General features: G+C 40.2%; 2 long non-coding RNA genes across 2 annotated transcripts in view; one reads left to right on the forward strand and one right to left on the reverse strand.

Moving 5' to 3' along the window:
- LOC116692417 (uncharacterized) overlaps positions 1-11,618 on the forward strand; it is a 71,127-nt gene that overhangs the window by 23,733 nt on the left and 35,776 nt on the right. The gene's annotated exons all lie outside the window — the stretch shown is intronic.
- LOC116692415 (uncharacterized) overlaps positions 11,323-11,618 on the reverse strand; it is a 17,634-nt gene continuing 17,338 nt past the window's right edge. The window contains exon 3 of the long non-coding RNA XR_004332695.1: positions 11,323-11,335. This is a non-coding gene — a long non-coding RNA (uncharacterized LOC116692415). The remainder of the gene's footprint in view (positions 11,336-11,618) is intronic.

Consider the following 11,618-nt stretch of genomic DNA (forward strand, 5'->3'; position numbering starts at 1 on the left):
GTCTGAACCAAAGTCATTTTACCTTTTGCTGTTAAACAGTCAATACACAGCAGACCCGTTGTTCTTGAACTGCAACTTCAGTCAGAGGTAATGTGAGCCAGCAAGTTGGTTTGTAACAGAGTTTCTGCATAGCTTTGAATTTGAAGGGCCAGATGTTTAACCTGACTAGTGATTTTAAATATGTGGCCAGTCAAATCCAAAGAGATGGTTTTGGCTTAGCACTGTGGAGTCCAGGTCCTAGGGGCCACTTTTCCCCTGAACATCAGGATGTTGTGCCCAGAGGGTGGGTGTGTGTGTGTGTGGGTGTGTGTGTGAGAGAAGCTGGGAAAGTGCAGAGCAAGACAGCACCTCATTTGTATTCTTTTCGAAACAGATGCTTGGCTGCATTAACGACTTCTAACTAAAACATTCATAAAGTATTATTGGATTTTTAGCAGTGGGGTTAAGAAGTGTGACCTTGGAGGTCTGAAGGTGGCCAGCTCTTCTCTCTTGTTCCCTCCCTCCCCGGCATCCTCCCCTTTCCTCTTTCTCTCTGTTTGGACGCTCCGGTGACATCACAGCAGCTCTGCTTCAAATTGGATGCAGAGAGTGAGAAGTTCAGCAGTAGCCCAGGGCAGTGAATATTTTTCCATTTATTTAGGGGGGGATGGAGGAGAGCAATGGGGGGTGGAGTAGGACATGCAGACATAAAGGTGCAGAATACATTACAGGTTAAGTAATAAGTAATCAAAATAGTACCTTCTGTGTGTATGCATAGTCTACTCAATCTCATGGTTAAGTGAGCCACGGCTCTGCTCGGGTAGAAACCCCTTTAGACACCTGGTGTTTTTGATGAATAAGTCAGAAAAAAAGTAGAGAGAATTTAATTGTGCAGACAAAGTAAAAGGGGCATCAGTGGTTGATACCTTGCTTGTTTCATAATGGTATGTTGTATAGGCTTATATTTTCCCAGCTGTAGCAACTGTTGCATAGACTACCATGGCAGTTCTTAAAATTGCCATATTAAAATGTGGCTAGCCTCCTCATCTTTTTCTTTTGAATTTTCTTTCTATATTGCCTAATTAATAATACATCCTAACAAATGTAACTCTTCTGATGAACGTTTTATCACAGAAATGACAAACCTTTTTTTTTTTTTAACCAACAAACCAATATAGAATTGTGCAAATACTTGATCTTGTGATCTCAAAACTTTGATCTCTTGTTGTCTCATGGAGATCAGCACAAAGAGAAGAAATACGTGTACATTTCACTTATCCAGAATAATTCTTTCCCAAAAGTCCCAATCCTGTTTCCAACCGGATACAATTTCTGTAAAATGCATCATCTGAGATAATGTTATTATACAAATTTTCATCCCTGCTCATCAAAACAGTAGTGTAAACAGACACTACACAATATTAGGTTTTCTGTAGTTATGTGAGAGTTTTATACATTTAGAATTGTGGAAGATACAGTATTATACTGTATATTACAGTGAGGTTTTTTTATTTGAAGGTCAGTGGTCTTGTTTCTCCAGTTTTGTGTTTTATTTCTCAATCTTGTTTTTTTCTGTACAATTTTTTTTACTGTAGGTGAAATATTTGTCTTATCTGGGACTAAATATGCAAATGCTGCCTCTAGAAAAGAGAAACATTTAAACTGGGAAGAAGTAATCGGGCTAAAAAATATATTGTGACGACACAATGACATTGACGGTAATGATGTCATTCAACTGTAGCCAAAATGGCAACCAGGCCTAATCCTTCATTGCGTCACATGTCAATATAAAGTAATCTTGCTCAACTTTTTGAGGAAATTCTCCTCTGTCCTCCTGAGGTTATTGTTAGGTAACCTTTGTTTTTTCTCATAAAAATTAGTCTTCATTGGCTTACCAGTAGGCACTTATAGTGAGATGTGGTCACTCCCGTGCTATCAAGTATGGTGTTTAAAATACTAGCGATGCTTATTAGTCTCATTTTTACCCTCCACCCTCCACTGTTAGTTTGTGGTTAGTATGAAACTGAGGCACCATCACATTTCTCCCACTGAAGTTAATAGACTGGTATGAGTCACCTCATTCCTCGGCCTGTCCCTCTGCTGATTGAATCTGTCTATGTGCGCGTGTGTGCACATGTGGTTTGTAAGGCTGCTCATGCATGTGTGTATGTGGTGAAAAAAGAAGCCTGCAGCCAAATCCAGGAAATCCTAGGCTCTGGTCCCATTTCTTAAAAAGATGTGTGTTGTCTGCATGTCTATATGTACATTACAGTATGTGTTAGTGGCTTTTAGCCTGGGCCTAGAGGAAAGGCCATGGAGAGAGAAGCTCATACTCAAACAATTATTCACACAACGTATATCACATTACACAGCTCACGCTCTCTGAGTCAAGTTCACACTCGTCTAGCAGTTGTGGATCTAATCAACAGATCATTCTTGACATTAACACCACACCTTTAAAATAAATTGGCAGTTGCATCAAATGGAGAAAGTTGTGGATTAACTTGGACTGTTGCTTCTATGATCTGTTCTTATTTGCTCCCCTTTCATACGCTCTCCACAATAATACCTTGCAAAATGGATTGGTCATTGGATTGGTAAATCAGTCTGAAGGGCTGGACGCTCGTAACACTGCAAGTGCAATCTTGTGAGAGAGAAAGTGCTAAGCCACCATGAAATAGAGGTTAGGGTTTTATGCCAGGGCCAGTTTGTCTTGTCACCATGCCAAACCATCTGTATAGACCAAAGCGAAAGTCAGAACAGTATTTGCTCTACTTGTATCCATCTTTAACTAACCCAACCAACCAGCAGGAGCAACCTACCAGTGGGACCCCACAGCCTGAAGTGAATGTTGAAATCCTTAACAATGAAAAAGCCAATTTCAGTAAACATTTCACCACAGATATGAATGCTGTGAAGTTACTATGGAGACCAAATATTTTTGACATTACGCAGTTGTTGTGCTCTATTTACCTAGTGGATTCTTGCTGGAACGGATCTCTATTATATTGCTGAAGAGATGTAGCCCAGAGACTGCTCATTAAACTGGCCACCCATGCAATAAACATATTAAATAAACCACAGATTAGAAAAGGCTGTCTTTTTGTTTTACCGGCCTCTCAGCAAAGAAGTCATGCTGCCCAGTTTGAGATGGATTTGATGGCTCTTAATAGTGTCTGCCTCTTTTTAATAATGCCCAGTCTACAACGCTAGACCATGCTTTATTGGTCTGTTTGAGTCCGAGCACAAAGCCATTAGCAAGGGCTAAAATGGCCCATAAAAGTGTGGCCAAGTCTAATTATGTGCCAGTCTTATGATATTAAGGAATTTACAATGCGTCAACATTGCTCTATAGTTTATATCTAGCCTACGTCTTCATGGTAATTAACATTAAACAGTCAATAACTGGTCAGTCACTTGAATTTCCTCCTTCAAAGACCTACACTGATGACTGACCATACCCTTATTTTATTTCTAAATGGTCCAAGTTTCAACATAGGCGGGCATTCTTCACTGGGCTTTCCTACTCAAGGTGGTGAACTTTATTTCACTTTAGAATTACATGCACGGATGTGGAATGATTAGCATAATTGTCCCATGTTCACATATGGCTCATATCGACAGTGGAGCAGAACTGCATATCAAAGAGGACTGCATAATCACCATAATTACAATTGAGGATGCAATTACTGATATTATTGCCTTATTAGTGTTGATTTTGTTTTGCACACTTCCCAAAGCTGAACAAAGAGAAGAGAAAAGGAAGAGGTTTTGCTGTACGTGAGCAGTTTACTTAACTGCTTACGCTGGTGGCGTTAATTCTTAACCTCCATTGACACAGCCTCCCTGGCCTCTTCCTCAAGGTTAATATCTTTAATAAAAGTTAATATGTGGAAAAGCTAACACTCTCCTGGTCTGTCCCATCAGACTAAATTAGACTTCTCACTGGACCCGGCCTCTCACTGTGTAATTTTTTGGGTGACGTGTGAGGATCAGTAAATTGCTTTCTTATGCTGGATGTTCGTTCTGCAGATGGCCTTGTGTTGTTTGTCCGACCTGCTTTGATTCAAATATCATAGCTGTGGCCAGGGGTTTGATTGAAACTGCAGTTAGATAATTTGTGTGCACACCCCCTCATCACCTTACCTTACCCATCACCTCCCCACCTGACTTCTTGTCAGCCTCCTGTGTCAGCCAAATGTCTCTACAGACTTCTTTGTGGGCTGTTTTATTTCTTCTGAATGCCTTTTCATCAGAGCATTTTTTGGCACTTCAGCAGAGATTTTGAGCTTTCTCAGGTCTGTTTTACTTTGTTTAAATGTTCATGAAAATGGCAAATGTTTTTTCCCTTCCCTTCAATACACTCTTCTCCTTATATTTGACGACTTTGAGGTGAGATGGTAGTTTACCATCTCTCGTGGTTTACTTAGATGCCCTGAGAAGGAGTATTCAGAGTGTGTTATGCATGCCTACGTGCACAATATATACATAATATGAAATGCTTTCTTTGTGTATGATAAAATGACACATTTGTATGTATAGGTATATCAAGCTTATTACATTTTGTGTGTGTGTGTGTGTGTGTGCACGTGCGCGCAAACATGTGCATAGAAGCGTAAAGGGAGCATACCTTGCACGCAGCCACAGTTAAGGCCTCGGGCCGTGTTTGCACTGGGTGACAATAACCCCTTTTTATTCTGCTTCTGCCTTCACCAATGTTTTGATTTCTACTTAAAGTTTTATGTCAGTGCCCTCCCTCAAGGGTGCCATTACCTTGTATGCTAATAGAGCTATGCATATTCTATTACTGCTGTCAGGGCAAGATAAGGGACACATTCAGCAAAGGAGCACTTAGGGGCCAATGAACCCAGCGAGGGGTCCTGCTGCTCCTACATTATCAGTCATCTTCACATCTGAATGGAGCTGGCTTATGGGCCTTCTCTCTCTCTCTCTCTCTCTCTCTCTCTCTCTCTCTCTCTCTCTCTCTCTCTCTCTCTCTCTCCAGTAATGACTAAGGACTGTCTTCCGTAATAATCAGTCACTGGGAAACCGCCCGATCCCTATCTTACACACACCCAGGCACAGGCGGCCACGTGCGTGCACTCATACACACGCATTGAAACCATGCACAGCTGCAGGCTCAATCTAAACCGACCACAAAGAATGCAAGAGCAGGGCAATAACACTAACACTGTCACACGGAGACAAACATGTCTCATTTGGGGTCAGTTTGGATGGGGCTAAGTAGGTCTTTATTTTCAGACTGACTGAAGTCTTCTCTCCCGCATAATGGTAATGAAGCCATATGGTATGTGGAATTGGATTACTAACAAATGTTCCATACCACCGTCTTTCCCCTGGCCTTCTTTTTTTCTCCAACCTCCCCCTCCTCTCTCTCTCTCTCTCTCTCTCTCCCTCTCCCGCTCCCGCTTTCCCCCTCTCTCTCCCCTGTGTCGCTGTCCCCCAATAAAGCAGCCATTTCAAATTGGAACAGCATGTTGTCTAGGAGTGCGCACCTCATTTATAAGATTAAATTAAAAGCCAGCCATGCTCGGATGGCATTTGTGATGATGAGGCGAAGGAGGGAGGTTATGGGAGCGGGGTCGTTTCAGCTGCACACAATCATCTTCCTGTCATGTGATTTGCTAGTTCCTGGTGGTGACACCTTCTTCCTGTCACCTGCTATGATGTGTCAAATGCCACACCTAAGACCCTAAAGCTAATGCATCCAGGGTTATGAGCTCTTGCAGTTTCTTTTTTAGTTTATACATATTTTTGCAATGTTATGGAAGCCTTTTTAACACGTGTTATAAAGTAGCTAAACATGGTTACAGGTCTGTGCCTTGTCACAGACACAATGAAATGATATATCACACTCTGAGCTAAAAGGGCCTTGCACATTATGCTCTATAAATGGAAGAAAATCTCATTCTGTGAAAACCTAAAAACAGATGAACTTTTATTGAAAACGTGGAAGTGATTAGTTTAAGGGGCGTCTTTTAGTGTAATTCCCAAATGAAACGAGCAAACCCTGTATTTATGAAGCCCGTAGCACAAAGAAGGGAGCTCTTAATGAGGCAATTAAGCTGAGGGGTCGAGAGACTTTGATCTAGAGCGCAGTGATTTTTACAAAAACATCGCACAGTGATAGATACTCATAACTCAGGGACCTTAATTGTGCTTAATTTGTTTGGAATAGGAATGTGCTTTCAATTAGAGTGTGGATTTGGGCCTTGTGTTTAAAAGAGGCTGTCAGGGAAAATTAAGAAGCAGTTTGGTTCCCCTCCCGTGTTACTGTTTTTTATCACGGCCAAGGAGAGAGAGAGAGAGAGAGAGAGAGAGAGAGTCAGCAGATAGACAGATGAAGAGACCGAACAGAAGGTAGAGAGAGGTAATTAGGCAACAAAAACAGACCCCTTAGAAGAAGCCATGGATGGATGGTTGAACAGGGCAAATGAGGGAACTATTGCCCTAATGTCTCCCCCCTCTGTTATGTGGGTGTCTGGCTCAGCAATAAACAACAACTGTTCTTACAGCAACACTATAAGTAGTATCACCAGTACGACTGTCTATGTTTGTTTATGTGTTGTTAGGCTGGTATTGATGATGCTTCAGTCAAATGTATATTGTTATATTAGGTCTGATAATAATTGTTATTTTGATCACACTCCTTGACATATAGTAAGCCATGCAGTCAGTAGTTTCTCCAGTAGACCGCTAAGTAAGCCTGTATTTGTTAGGGGTGGCACGGTTCACAAAACCAACGGTTCGGTTCATATTATGGTTTTAGGGTCACGGTTTTTGGTTCTGTACTGTTCTTGTCAGAAATATACTTCTGCATATGATATATAGCTTAATTATCCACAATGATACAGTATTAAAAATAGTAGATATGCACAAACTGAATTTGACTCAACTTTAAGCACATTATTGGGACCATCTCTGAGGAAAGGTAAATGTAAGAGATGAGATTTTGATACAGCAAGAGGGAAGACATTGATGATTTCAACATGCTTTCCATTTATTTGGCAAAAAAAGGAGAATGTTTATTGCCATCTACAGGAACTCATGTGCCTTTTTAGCACACAAAGATTGAAATATTACAGATCATCAATTGAAATAACTTGCATTTATCAAACTACCAAAATTTTTATCTTTTTAAAGAAAAAGAGAGGAACTCTTAAAACTCTGTCTTTTGAAAAAGTCAGAATACGTTAAACATAAAAAAAGTGGCAATTGTTTTTGTATAGTTCTTTAAAATAAGAAGGAAACTTGTTTTGGGGAGCATAAAATTACTCTAGGCCTTCCTAAGGTTTTCCTAATACCCTTACCAAAAAGGCTCAGGATGCTGCAAATGTTGGCATAATATGAAAATGTCTAGTGGATTTAAGACAAATAATAATAATTCATTAAATAAATCAAATTTGAACATGTGTCAGTGGCTTGTTGATGGTTACATTGTTAGTGTCCTATACGGACCTGGGCTGGGACTCACATTCATACCGTTTGATAAAGCACTTATTAGACTTTAACTTATAATTTCACTTACAATAACGAGCATAGCTGTCCTCAATTTAGGTCATCCTGTACGTCTCATCTCCGTTTTTTCCTGATGTGTACGCGCGCGTCCATCACCGGGGGAACTGAGCAGCCCCGCCCGCTGCAGAGCTGACAGAATTGAAACCGCAGCCGCTTCAGCGGCTTTATAGTGACATTACTTTAAAATGTATACCGGTTGACAGGATGGTCTGTAGTATTAGTTTAGATTGTTCATTTTCTTGTAGCTTATTGATATTTACAGAACAATTCATACTTGAAAGAAAGGACAGAATTAACTGATAAAGTTGGAAAGTTGTTTGTACCAAATAATAACATTTAACATTCTCTACATGATAAGTGTTTGCATTGTCAAGACAAAAAGAGTTGGAGAAATGGACTCTTTTGACCCTGCACCACTATCCAAAACACTCTAGCCTCAGATAACAGATATGTCTTTCAGATGTATTTCTCTTTACAGATATTGCTACATGTCCATCAGGACTATTTGAAGAGCACACAGAACAACACCACTTCCGAACTTCCATGTGATGAAGAGTGGATGAGGAAAGACTGACCAGCTATTCCCATAAAGTAATGCTGGAAGCCGTTCCCAGATATCCACAACACATTGATAATTCCTTTTAATGGATGAAGTGAATAATAGTTTTACCTTATAATAATGAGTCTTGTAATATACTGTATATTTGAACATATTCATAATTATCTAATTTACTTAAGATTAGTCATATCCAAATTCTAGCAGGCCCTGCTGCCTAGTTTCCAACACAGAATTCCTCCTGCCACTTATCTTGCTTAGTATGCTCTTAACTACTGTTCAGGTGTTGCAATTTAGTGCTCCATTTCCAACAAATGTCAGCTAGTTAAAGAGATAAATGGGGATTCCCTTGTTGATTTATCTCTCTTGATCTGATGTGTGTGTGTGCGTGACTGAATGAGACAGTAAAAGAGAGAGAGAGAGAGAGAGAGGAGAAGGCGAGGCTGTGCTGACAGGCAGATGGTCTCTCTCGTTGTCTCCTGAGGTCTTCCACTTCACACCCCATTACACCTGCCTCTTTCCATCAGCTTGTTGTCTGTCATTCTAACATCCACCCTCTCTCTTTGCCCTTCTCTTTCTTCTGCTCTCTCTCATCCCTCCATGCTTGTCGGCTTTGTTGGCTGCACGTCAAGTGTCAGGTGCAATCTCGACTGACTGATCCACTGTTGCGTGGGTGTAAAACCAGTAAAGTGATGTCCCAAGCTCGCTCCCTCTTTTTCTCCTGCATCCCTCCTCTGTCCCTGGAGATGTCTGCACTAGCTGGCCCTCAGCGGTCTCCAAGGAGCCGTTAGGGAAAAATCCCCCCAGCAAAGATACTTGGCAGCCATTTACAGCCACTAGGGACAGAACCTCTCCTGATCCACTGTTGTACAGCCACTGATGGTGAGTGGCAGGCTGTGTCTCACAGGCCGTTCAAAGGTTGCAGTCTCCTTTACATTTTCACCAGATTGACCTGCTGAGTTTATAGTGTCTTGTGGTTATTAATGTTCAATGTCAGAAAGATTGGCTTTAAAACCAAATATGTTAAATGATATTGATTGTACTGTGTACTGGAACAGTGCATTACATTCAGAGTTGTATTAATAACAGCTGAAATACCTACATTTAAAAAAAGATATCTCAATTTGTTAACACTTTTATTAACAGCACTTGAGATTTAGTATTGCACTTCTATGAAGTTAGGAGACTTGACAGACGGTAAAAAAAAAAAAAAAGGAAGAATGATCGATATAGAAGCTGTAGAGGTCGAGGTATCATGACATTAAGCAGTAATGTGAGTCAATCTCCATCAATCCTGGTCCCTCTATTTCCCACAATGCATCTCAGTTAAATGCCATGCCCAGTTTGTTTCACAGGCTTTCTGTTATAAATTTGGAGTCTAGATAAGATAACCGTGATGAATGACCCCTATTCTTTGAGACTTGACAGAGCTCCTGCAGATCCAGAGAAGACATTATACAACCGTTTTCACAGAGTAGTACAAGTAAATAAACGTGTCAGATCGATAAAATAATGCTTCTTTAGTTAATAAGATATCATTACTCTACTTGGTAGGGCTCTCTAAACACAGTTTTACTTTAATATAAAGTGGAAACATACACTATGACTCTCACACCCCCCCCTCTCCACACACACACTCAGTCTTCATTTATCACTCCCTCTATGTTACACTTGGCAGCTGTCCATTCATATTCTATCCTATCTATTTTTCTGCGTCTCTATCAGTTTAAAATGCAAGGGGCAAATCTTTCCTGGATCACACTATCCAATCAAGCCTAAAACTACTTCTTCCTTAACCACACAAAACGGCCAGTTACTCATTATCATGAGTTAATTAACTCAATTAGCTGTACTTGTAGCATTCTGCCTCCAACTCCTTGTGCTGATGCCAGCAACATAAGAGTCCGCAGGCATTACCAAATTAAGAGTTGGGTCTGATTCTAGGCTTTCATGGGACACCGTAGGGTTTAATATTTTCCCCAAAAATTAAACGAATCAGATCCTGGGAAAAGACTACCCACTTCCCGGGAATCCCGGGAAATAGCTGTTTTTATTTATTTATTTAGCCCAAGTAATGTATCAATTTCATTCAAATATGCGTTTCCAAATCCCAAACTGAAATTTTTAATATTATTTGTATTATTATTTGGGCAAAAGAACACAGTTTATGTCCATTAACACAGTTTGCAAAGATCCATTCTGCTGCATGATCAAGTGAGCTGCGTGCCTGCGTGACAGCTGCTTCAGCGCTGATTATGAAATGCCAGGTAGATTGTCTTTGACTTGTCTTCTGAAATCTAGGCAGTCTGTAAAAATCAATATTTTATAGAACTCCATTATAAAATCTAATGAAATGTGCTGAAGTAAACCACTGAATGATTCCTAAACCATTCTATTAACCAATTCCATTCTGTGTCTCTGTTGAGATTTGAATTTGGCTGCAAATGGGAATAATCACTCAAAGTTAACAGAATATTTCTTTATTAGGGCAGGGCAGGCATAGTTCTCTTTTAAACACATACAAGTTCAGTTAAATGAAAGAAAACGATCCACAGAAATGTACAACTGTGCACTGCAAAAAGACAGGGCCATAGGCCGATGTAAAACTGAATTGGAAAAAAACACTAAACACTGCCACAATATAAGCATTGGATTGGCAACTTAGACTATGTATTTCTTTTAGTTTACATGCGTTCTCTCCCTGTCCTTCCTTTTTCTTCTGGAAGTGTACTTTTAAAAAGCAAAGAGCATCGATAGACTGCGCTCAGGCGGTTTCATCAACGTTACCGTATGACAACAATAGACAAGCACTCCTTGTGTTTTTTATTTCATTTTATTTCCCGTTTCCCGTCATAACATTTACCGGGAATCAGGAAATAATCTTGATCAGATTTCCCCGGAGCCCCGTTTCCTGGGATTAAACCCTAGGACACAGGTGTCTGACTACTGGCCCTGCCCTTCAACCTGTTCAGGTAGTTGGCTTGATTCAATCAAGCTCTAATCAATGTCTCAAATGAAAAAACTGCCAATGCTGGATTTTGAAGTTGATAACAATATTGAAATTTAAATGTTTAAAGACATTTTCAACGATATTTTAGCTAATGCATCTGTTTAATTGCTTTTTTTTTTCTTCCAAAAAACACAACATAACCATTCACATATGATCAGTGTTCTTTAAATTTGTTGTGACTAAGATGTACTGAGTGAGACATTTTACTGTTGAAAAATAAACTTGAAGTGCTCTCAGGTCATGTTCACAAACTATGTGATGTCGCCACTGTGTTGATGCCATAGACAGTATAAGAAATGGACAGTGTGACACCGTTAGATTAAGTCTATTAGAAGCACATTTCCGGTGAGTGCTGAGCGTTACTGCGCAGCCTCCAACTGAGCTTGGCGACGTAGATGTGACGTGAGCAGCCTGTCTGACAAATGTCTTCTGGTAGCTGTGGCAAGAGAAATCTCAGTCATTCCCAATCTTGCAGAGACGGAGAGCGTATATTATGTAAGTAGAAAACATAGGCACAGGCTAATTATCGCTAAC

Source organism: Etheostoma spectabile, chromosome 7 (genome assembly GCF_008692095.1).
Source record: "Etheostoma spectabile isolate EspeVRDwgs_2016 chromosome 7, UIUC_Espe_1.0, whole genome shotgun sequence".
NCBI lineage: Eukaryota > Metazoa > Chordata > Actinopteri > Perciformes > Percidae > Etheostoma > Etheostoma spectabile.